The 9,178-nt window shown below is 48.1% G+C and overlaps 1 pseudogene; it reads right to left on the bottom strand.

Moving 5' to 3' along the window:
- Positions 1–3,336: 3,336 nt before the first annotated feature.
- Positions 3,337–8,517, bottom strand: LOC114636130 (annotated as a pseudogene).
- Between the last annotated feature and the right edge of the window lie 661 nt (positions 8,518–9,178).

Genomic DNA, 9,178 nt, shown 5'->3' with positions numbered 1-9,178 from the left:
GCTCATCGAGGTCAGAAGAAGGGCAATAGTTCCCTTGGACCTGAAGTTAGAATCTTTGTGAGCCATCATGCTTGGAATAGAATCCAGATTCCCAGCAAGAGCAACAAGTGTCCTAAACTACTGTGCCATCTCCCCACATCTTCCTTCAGTGGACGGGAGCCTGGAGACAAGGAGCTTGCACACGGAAAGTGGAACACTCTACCAAGGAGCTGCACAGGAAACCTGTTTCCTGAGCACTTCCTCTACTTGGGCAGCTACAAATTTAAATTACTGCCTGTAACCATTTCCTTTAGCAAATGACCTCACAAAGGGAAAAGGCCCGAGTACTAGCTCCTGCCACCCTGTTCTGGCCTTGCAGCTGCAGAGCCTCAGACATCTCTACTCTGTTACACCTAGATCACATCACTGCAGGAGAGAATTACAGAGGTGTCAACCCAAAACAAAGTTAGACAGAGGCAGGTATGTCTCTGTTGAGTCTCAGGCCAGCCAGAACTACACAGGAGGAGCCTCTCTTTAAAGAAAGCAAAAAACAGGGGCTAGAGAGATGGCTCAGTGGTTAAAGCACAGGCTGTTCTCTCAGAGGTCTTGAATTCAATTCTCAGCAACCACATGGTGCCTCACAACCATCTACAATGAGTTCTGATGCCCTCTTTTGGCTTGAAGGTGTACATACAGATAAAGCACTCACATACATAAATCTTAACAAAAACTGTGTGTGTGTGTGTGTGTGTGTGTGAGTGTGTGTGTGAGTGTGTGTGTAGTTTGTGGCTTTAATTTGCTGACGAAATGTCCTTGGGTAGATAAGGTAGATAGATGAGGCTCTAAGTCTTGTGTGGTGTGCTATACAAGCTTACAGATGGGAGACCACCGGTGCTCATCAGGGTAAAACCTGAATCTGGACAGAGCTGCTCATACCTGTAGCTCCAGTGCTTGGAGACAAAGCAGAAAGATCACAATATGAATCTAGCCTGAGCTATCTTGTGAGCTCAAAGCTAACCAGGACTACATAGTGAGTCTTCAAACAAATAAAAACATCAAAGATCACAAGACTTAAAAATGTATATTCTGACCTTGCGCCTGGTTCTGGGGCTAATCCGACAGGTTTATCTCAGCAAGAAAGAATGCTGTCCCTGTGGGGTCCTCTCTCAACAGGAATATTATCCTTGTGAAGTCAGCTCTTCTGTTTAGGAAACATTTTGGGCAGGTGACACAAAGATGAGATGCAGGGGACCAGGGAGGATTTTTCTACATCACCTTAATATTTCTCAAATTTCTTATTTATTCATTTATTTTTGATAGAGTCTGTATGTAGCTCTGGTTTTCCTAGAACTCAATATGTAAACCAGGCTGGCCTCAAAGTCATAGAGATCTGCCTGTTTTTTTGCCTCCCAAAGGGGCTGAGTTAAAGACACAAATCAAAGAGTCTAATTCTTTTCTGGGTTATTTTAAGATTTATTTCAAATTTATGTGTATGAGTGTTTTCCCAGTATATGTGTGTGTGCCTGGGTGTGCAGTGCCCATGGAGGCCAGAAGGGGTGTTGGATCCCCTGAAACTAAAGATACAGTCCTTTGTGAGCTGCCACATGAATTCTGGGAGGCAAACATGGACCACTGCAAGAGCAGTTGGAGTCCATAACCACAGAGCCGTCTCTCTGTTCCTATTCCTTACATTTCTATCTTCCCACCAAGTCGGGTCAAAGAAAGTGAGACTTCCTGTGCAGAGTGTGTGGTTCAACTTTGGGTGATGTCACTTAGCGGCCTTTGACCTATTTTGGAGTACTACTTCAGATAAGGAGGTCATGAATTCTTCTAACTTGGAAATAGACTGTTCTGTGGTCTTAAGGTCTTCATCCATAGCTGCCCTGAGGCTCTTATAATGTTGTGATGCCTGTATTAGAGCTGTTGTGCCTATGCCAATCCCTGCTACAACAACCCCCTCCCTCTACTCCCAGAAGAACAGCCAGGGTTAGAGAGACTGGTTCTCTTTTATGTCTAGTGTGGTGATCAAATTTGTCAATAAAAGAGGTATCATCATAGTAGATGAGCCTGGGAACTAGCTGAACCAGGACACTAAAGTCTCCTCAGGTGTGGTTAAAGACTGAAGTCGAAACACAAGGAGGTATCCCTGTGTTGTAAGCCCACCACCCCTCTGTTTGTGGCACTAAATAGTAATTTGAACCAGAATCCATGATGGTCTCAATATGATTGCAAAGGTGTTTTTGTTTTGGGGATACTTTACCTATGCAGGTGCCAGTTCCAGATACAGCGGTTAGGGTCAACTTTTTGGAGCCCTGTCAACTGCAAGACTGGTGGTCAGAACTTTTGTTAAAGGAGCTCACTATGCCCACACCCTCAAAGTAAGGGGGACTTGAAGCAAAGCATAGCCAACAAGACTTGGTAAATTCGGGGTTGGTGTCACTTAAAACTTGGAATGCCCCCTGGATCAAGTTAAGCATACATTGGCTTGTGTCTGAGAGCATGGCTTGGGAAGTGAAGGGCAAGGGAGAGGGTAGGCTGGGGGATGAAGGGGATGGGGCAGGAGCAGGAGGTCCCGGAGTAGGAGGTGGGGTTCTTAGAACACTGGTGGATCTCAGGACCTGGCTTGGCCCTACTAGTATCAAGGTTGGGCTTTCTATTTTTAATTGTACAGAGAATACAATTCTGGGGTCAGTACCAGTCATGTAGAACTGGATCCTCCCTCACACACACCCCCGGGGCCCTCGGATCCAGTCAGTGAATAATTTACCCTTTTCAGTAAAGTGGATGACTATAAAATTGCATTGCCCCTCATGGTTACAAGTGGCACTAGAGGGTGGCACATACCTCCCTCTCTGGGGGCACCAGGTGGGCTCAGAGTGGTTTTGGGACACCATAATCAAGTCCCAAGATAAAGAGGGGCACCAATAGGCCTCTGTGGAGGTCTCACATCCCCATACTTTGTAATACTAGCTCTCTAATCCTCCATAGCGTCTAGCTACCTCCCTGTTACATCCGTTGCAGGGGCACACATAGAAAGGAGCCATCCTCAGCTGGCACCATGACCAGGGTCTGACACAACCCAAGGAAGTGGTTTGTTTGAGGTGGGTAGCCTCTGATAGCACTGGTAACTTATCTGGGCCAAACTCAGGAATATCCCATGAGTCTAATCCAGCGATCAGTAGGCAGAGGTCAAAGACCATGTCGGGTCACCAGGTTTGTGGTGGAGCTACTTTGGAGATAGACCACACCACCTCACCAGTTTGTGATCAAATTTGCCTGGTCAATTTTTGAGGGACATGGGGATTAAGAGCATTATTTAGCTGCTGGAGGGTCAGTAGAAGTAGCCACACGAAGAAATCAAAGCTTGAAGGGGTTGTCCATCCTTTCTGCTTTCCATTCAGAGTCCAGCAAAGGTGCAGGTTTTGCATGAGATGCATGGATCCATATGGAGATGCCATCAACGTTGATCACAATCGGGGTAGTTAGGAGCACCAGGTAGGGTCCCGTCCAGTGGGGTTCAAGATTGGACACCCGATGTCGCCTCACATACATGGAGTCCCCGACCTGGAACTGGTGAGGCACCTGTAGGTCTCCTGGTTTGTAGGCATCGTCCAACTGAGTCCACACCTCCTTCTGCACCATTTCAAGTGCCTTTAGCCTGGCATACAGATCACTGTTACTATGATAGACAGGTTCTATCTGGTCAGTTATCATGCTCAAAGCGGGAAGCGCTCCAAATAGGATCTCAAAAGGGGTCAATCCAAATACAGCAGGGGTGTACCGGACTCGGAATAGGGCTAAGGGAAGGAGGACTGACTGTCCAGTCTGCACAGCCAGTCTCTATGGACAATTTAGTCATGGTCTCTTTTAAATTTCTATTCATTCTTTCTACCTGGCCTGAGCTTTGGGGTCTATATACACAATGTAATTTCCAATCAAACCCCAGTGTTTTGGCCATTCCCTGACTTACCTGGGCAACAAAGGCAGGGCCATTATCTAACCCAATTACCTTGGGCATCCTAAACCGGGGGGAAATTTCTTCTAGAATCTTCTTGGCTACAACAGTGGCTGTTTCTTTCTGGGTGGGGAACGCTTCCACCCATCCTGAAAAGGTGTTTATAAACACTAGCAAATACCTGTTACCATACCTGGCTGGCTTGATCTCTGTGAAGTCTACTTCCCAGTAGGCTCCGGGTCTACTTCCTTGAAGGTGCTTTCCTGATTCTAGTTTGTTTCTGCAAATGTTTACCTTCTGGCAAGGGACACAGCTCTCAACTATGTCATCAGCTAAGTCATGTAGTCCTATTACATGGTAGTGAGTCTTTTTCAGCATAGCTACCATTTTCTTCGTGCCCAGATGGGTCAGCTTGTGAATCTGGAGGAGGAAGGTCTTTGCCTGCTGTTCAGGCAGAATAATTTTGCCATCTTTAGCTTCCCACACATCATATGTGGCATTATAACTTTTGTCCATCCTGACGATCTTTTGTAGATCTTGTTCTTAATAGTTAGTTGAGCTGTCTTATGGAAGGTAACGGAACTGGCACCTTGTCCTGAGGAAGCAGAGCCAGGATGTTCAAATCTTGTGTTGCCTTTTTTGCCTCTGCATCTGCCCACTGATTCCCTTTCACTATAGAGGAGTCCCCTTTTTTGGTGGCCAGGACAATGTATAATTGCAACCTTCTCCAGTTGGTGTATGGCCTCTAGAAGGGTCAGAATTTCTTCTTTGTTTTTAATGTCTTTTCCTGTCAAAGTTAGTAGCCCTCTTTGCCTGTAGATGGTGCCATGAACATGGGCAGTGGCAAAGGCATACCTACTGTTAGTATAAATGTTTACCTTTTTCTTTTCCGCTAGCTGCAAGACCTGGTTGAGGGCAATTAGTTCTGCCCTCCGAGCAGAGGTCCCTTCTGGGAGGCTGCTAGCCCAGATGGTCTGTTCCTGGTCCACCACCACTGCCCCTGCCACCCTTTACCTTCAATTATGTAGCTGCTTCCATCTATGAAACATGTTAGTTGGGCATCTGTCAGGGGTTGCTCTCGCAAGTCCCGTCAGACCCCTGTTTCCTCAGGTAGGATTTCTTGACAGTCATGAGTGACAGGGGAGTAGGGATCAGTGTCCAGTATCAGGGTGGTGGGGTTGAGTATAGTTGGGGGGGGGCAAACTGGATATGGTCTCTGTTCAGCAGTAGGCTCTGAGTAGTGGGTCATGCGGGTGTTTGAAAGCCAGGGTTCTGGTGGTTGTCTTATGCTCTCAAGAGCATGGGGAGCAATGACCGTCAGGTGCTGCCCCAGAGTCAGCTTGTCAGCGTCTTTGATGAGGACTGCTACAGCAGCAACAGATCTTAGGCAGGTCAGCCACCCACTGGCTATGGGGTACAATTTTTTGGACAGGTAAGCTACCAACCTCTTCCAGGGTCCCAGTTGTTGGGTTAAGTCCCCCCCTGGTTATTCCACACCTCTCGTCTACAAAGAGAGTAAATGGCTTAGTCACATCAGAGAGGGCCAGGCCCAGGGTCGACAACAAGGCACGTTTGATGTCATCAAAGGCCTGTTGTTGTTCTTTTTTCCACTCAAAGAGGGTACTATTTTTGGTCAAGGGGTAGAGGGGGGCTGCCATGGAGGCAAACACCGGAATCCATAGTCTGCAGAAGCCAGCCATCCCCAGGAACTCCCGCTCATGGTGGGCCGTTTGTGGCACTGGTATCTGAGTCATGGCTTGTTTTTTAGCCTCAGTCAACCACCTCTTCCCCCCCTTTGAGTGAGTACCCCAAGTATGCCACCTGTCACTGGCAGATCTGGGCCTTTTTTGCTGATGCCCACTACCCCAACTGTGCTAGTTCTTTCAGCAGCAGTTCAGTTCCTAGACGACAGGCGTCTTTGGTTGAGCTAGCAAGAAGAAGGTCATCTACATATTGAAGTAGAGTTACCTGAGGGTTGGCAGTTCAGAAATGAGCCAAGTCCTGGTGTAAGGCTTTGTCAAAGAGTGTTGGAGAGTTCTTGAAACCTTGAGGTTGTCTGGTCCAGGTCAGTTGTCCAGTAGCCCCTGAGTCAGGATTTCTCCATTCAAAGGCAAAAATGTTCTGACTGGAAGGGTGCAGCTTCAGGCAGAAGGAGTCCTTCAAGTCTAGGACTGTGTACCAGGTGTGGTCTGGTGGTAAAGAGCTCAACAGATTATAAAGAATGGGAACAGTAGAACGTATGTCCTGCACTCACTTGATTACTTCTCTCAGATCTTGTACAGAATGGAAGTCCCCTGTGCCAGGCTTGTGGACTAGCAGGAGTGAGGTATTCCAAGGTGACTGATATTTTACCAGTTGCCCTGTTGAAGAAGACGCTGGATGTGGGGCTTGACGCCCTCCCACACTTCTTTGCTTATAGGGTATTGGCAAACTGCCACAGGGGTACAGGTGGCCTTCAGTTCTATAACTATAGATGGTCGGCATTCAGCAAGCCCCATTCCTGCTATCTCAGCCCAGGCCTCAGGAAATTGGTCTAACCAGTCTTTCGTGTCTACAGGCTGCACCTCAGGGACTTCAAAACGTCTATGTTCATTTTCGAGATGCATGGTTAAGGCCATTATCATCTGGCCCTCTCGAGTTACCTTGGGTCCTTTGGTGTAAAAGTGATCTAGGCCCCCATTTTGGTCAGAAGGTCTCTTCCCAACAAGGGAGTGGGGCATTCTGGGATGACGTGGAATGAGTGGGTTACCCGGCCCACTCCCAGATCGACTGTTCTTCGAGTGGTCCATGGATATTGCTGATGGCCAGTAGCCCCAATCACCCAAGATTTTTTGTGAGATAGGGGCCAAGTGGATTTAAGTAGGACTGAATGTTGAGCCCCTGTATCTACCAGGAACTGAAACAGCTTCCCCTCCACCTTAAGAGTTACCCTGGGCTCAGGGAGGGGTTCTGAGCCCTGTCTCGCCTAATCATCATCATCTTCAGTCAGAGCTAACACTTTCTTGGGTGGTCCTCTCTTCTTGGGGGCATTCTTGTGCCCAACGTTCTCTTTCTTTACAATATGTACATTGGTCCTTTTCAAGAAGTACACGGTTGCCAAGGTTTCCTGGCTTTCTAGGCCTATCTCTAGTCTGATTTCTATCTCTATCGCTCACTACAGTGGCCAAAATTCTAGTCAGGTTCTTTTCTTGCTTCCTGTCTCTCTTATTTTCTCTCTCTCCTCTTTTGTTTTCTTTCCTTTGCTCTTTCTCTTCTTCAGTCTCTCTCTTATGATACTCCTTCTCTGCCTCCTTTACTAAATCCTGCAAGGTATAATCTTGCAATCCTTCAATTCTCTGCAGCTTCCTCTTAATATCAATTGCTGACTGACCTATAAAAGCCATGGCCACTAAGGCCTTCTGGCCCTCCGAGGAGGGATCAAAGGGAGTATATCTCCTGAAGGCCTCAATGAGGCACTCAAGGAACACAGAGGGAGGCTCAGTGGCGCCCTGGACAATCTCTCTTACCTTGGCCAAATTATTGGGGAATCTGGCTGCTCCCCAGAGACCAGTCACAAGAGCTTGGCAATAGACTGTCAGTCACTCCCTACCTTCGGTGGTGTTGAAGTCCCAGTCCAGTCTGGTGAGAGGGAACCCAGTATCTATGATATTGGGAAGTTGAGAGAGGTGGCTCTCTGCCCCAGGTACATTTCTCTGGGCCTTGACCAGAATCCTTTCCCTCTTCTCAGTAGTGAAGAAGGTCTGGAGGAGCTGCTGACAATCATCCCAAGTAGGCTGATGAGAGAACATCAAAGACTTCACAAGGCTCATGAGCCTCTGAAGGTCCTCAGAGAAAGGGGGATGGTTAGTCTTCCAATTATATAGGTTGAATGATGAGAATGGCCAGTATTTTAGCAGCTGAAGTATCTGGCCATTCTGGTCATCTGCTGCTGGTGGGGGTCCATATGCATGCAGTGGGAGTGCTACCAATATGTCAGGTATGATTCCCCTATGGCTGCAGGTCCCCTGAGCCGGTCCCAGGGGAATGCTGGCCGCAGGTGGGACCCCAGTGGGCAGGACACTGGCTGGGGGTGGGGGTCTAGGGCTGAAGGCGGGACTGAGGGGCCTGCCAGAGTTGTTGAGGGCAAAGCAGAGGGTAAAGGGGAGGAGGGTCAAGGAGGAGGAGGTCCCCCTGGATATCGGGATAAATCTTCCTCGGTGGAGCAGCACGAGAGGGCTCCTCCAGAGAGTGAGAACTATGAACAGCCAAGACTCGGGAGCTCAGGTGATTTCGAGTTTGGCTGACCCACAGCCAAACTCAGAGAGGCAGGTTCTGAGTTAAGTCTTGCCAGAATGTGATGTAGGGATGCTGGTCCGGGTATTCTCCTGGTCCCTTCTGAAAAACAATATCTTTAACTGCAAAAATAATGGACAGATCGAAAGTCCCCTCTGGCAGCCATCTCACATTAAAGAAGGCCACTCTGAGGCACAGAAAGTCTGCTAAGGTCCCTTCCAGTTTTCAACTGACAGATTGTGGGCCCTACGCTTCACTTCTGTCCAGTGATCAAGTGTCAAACTAAGGGGGGTGGTCACAGTCTGTCCCATCATCAGTCAGAAAGTCAAGAACACCAATAACAGAAAAAAGAAAACAGAAACACTGAAAAGACACAGACAACCACGCCTACTTTGCCACAGAAACAAAAGTGAATCAGAGGGTGATATGGCTGAGAGGCAGTGCATCGAGCCAGTAAAACCCAATCCAGGTCCCTTACATAAGAGACTACCAAGTGTCCTTGGTTCTCCGACCTTCCTGGGGCATCTCCAAGGAAGGCAGCCTGTATGTATACCTGGCACGTATACCGACCACAACCCTATCATTCTCATTCTCATGAGTGATTGGGCAACTGCAAATCAGACCAAAAGCGCTTCAAACACTGGAAAAGACAGGCAGACAGAACGGACACATTTTGGCGCCTTTCTTACCTCCAAGGTTGAGTTCATGGGCAGGGGGCGACCATCAGCTCCTGACTGGCTCGCCAAACTGTAAGGTCCCAGATGAGGCTCAGACCCCCGCTCAATTCCCAGGGACCGGTGCTTGCCCCAAATGACCACAGAAGTCTGCACTTGATCCAATCAAAGCAAGAGACTTTTACTAGGAACCAGTTAGCTGGGACTCAGTCCCGTACCTCCACAAGAGGGAAGGAGAGAGAATGAGCCCTGAATACCAAAATACACAGGTTTATAAAGACAAAAGCCACAGGCTGAG

The sequence above is a fragment of the Grammomys surdaster genome, unplaced genomic scaffold (genome assembly GCF_004785775.1).
Source record: "Grammomys surdaster isolate TR1022 unplaced genomic scaffold, NIH_TR_1.0 122375, whole genome shotgun sequence".
Lineage (NCBI taxonomy): Eukaryota > Metazoa > Chordata > Mammalia > Rodentia > Muridae > Grammomys > Grammomys surdaster.
The sequence above is the reverse complement of the archived record's forward strand: the minus strand, read 5'-3'. Positions and strand labels throughout refer to the sequence as shown.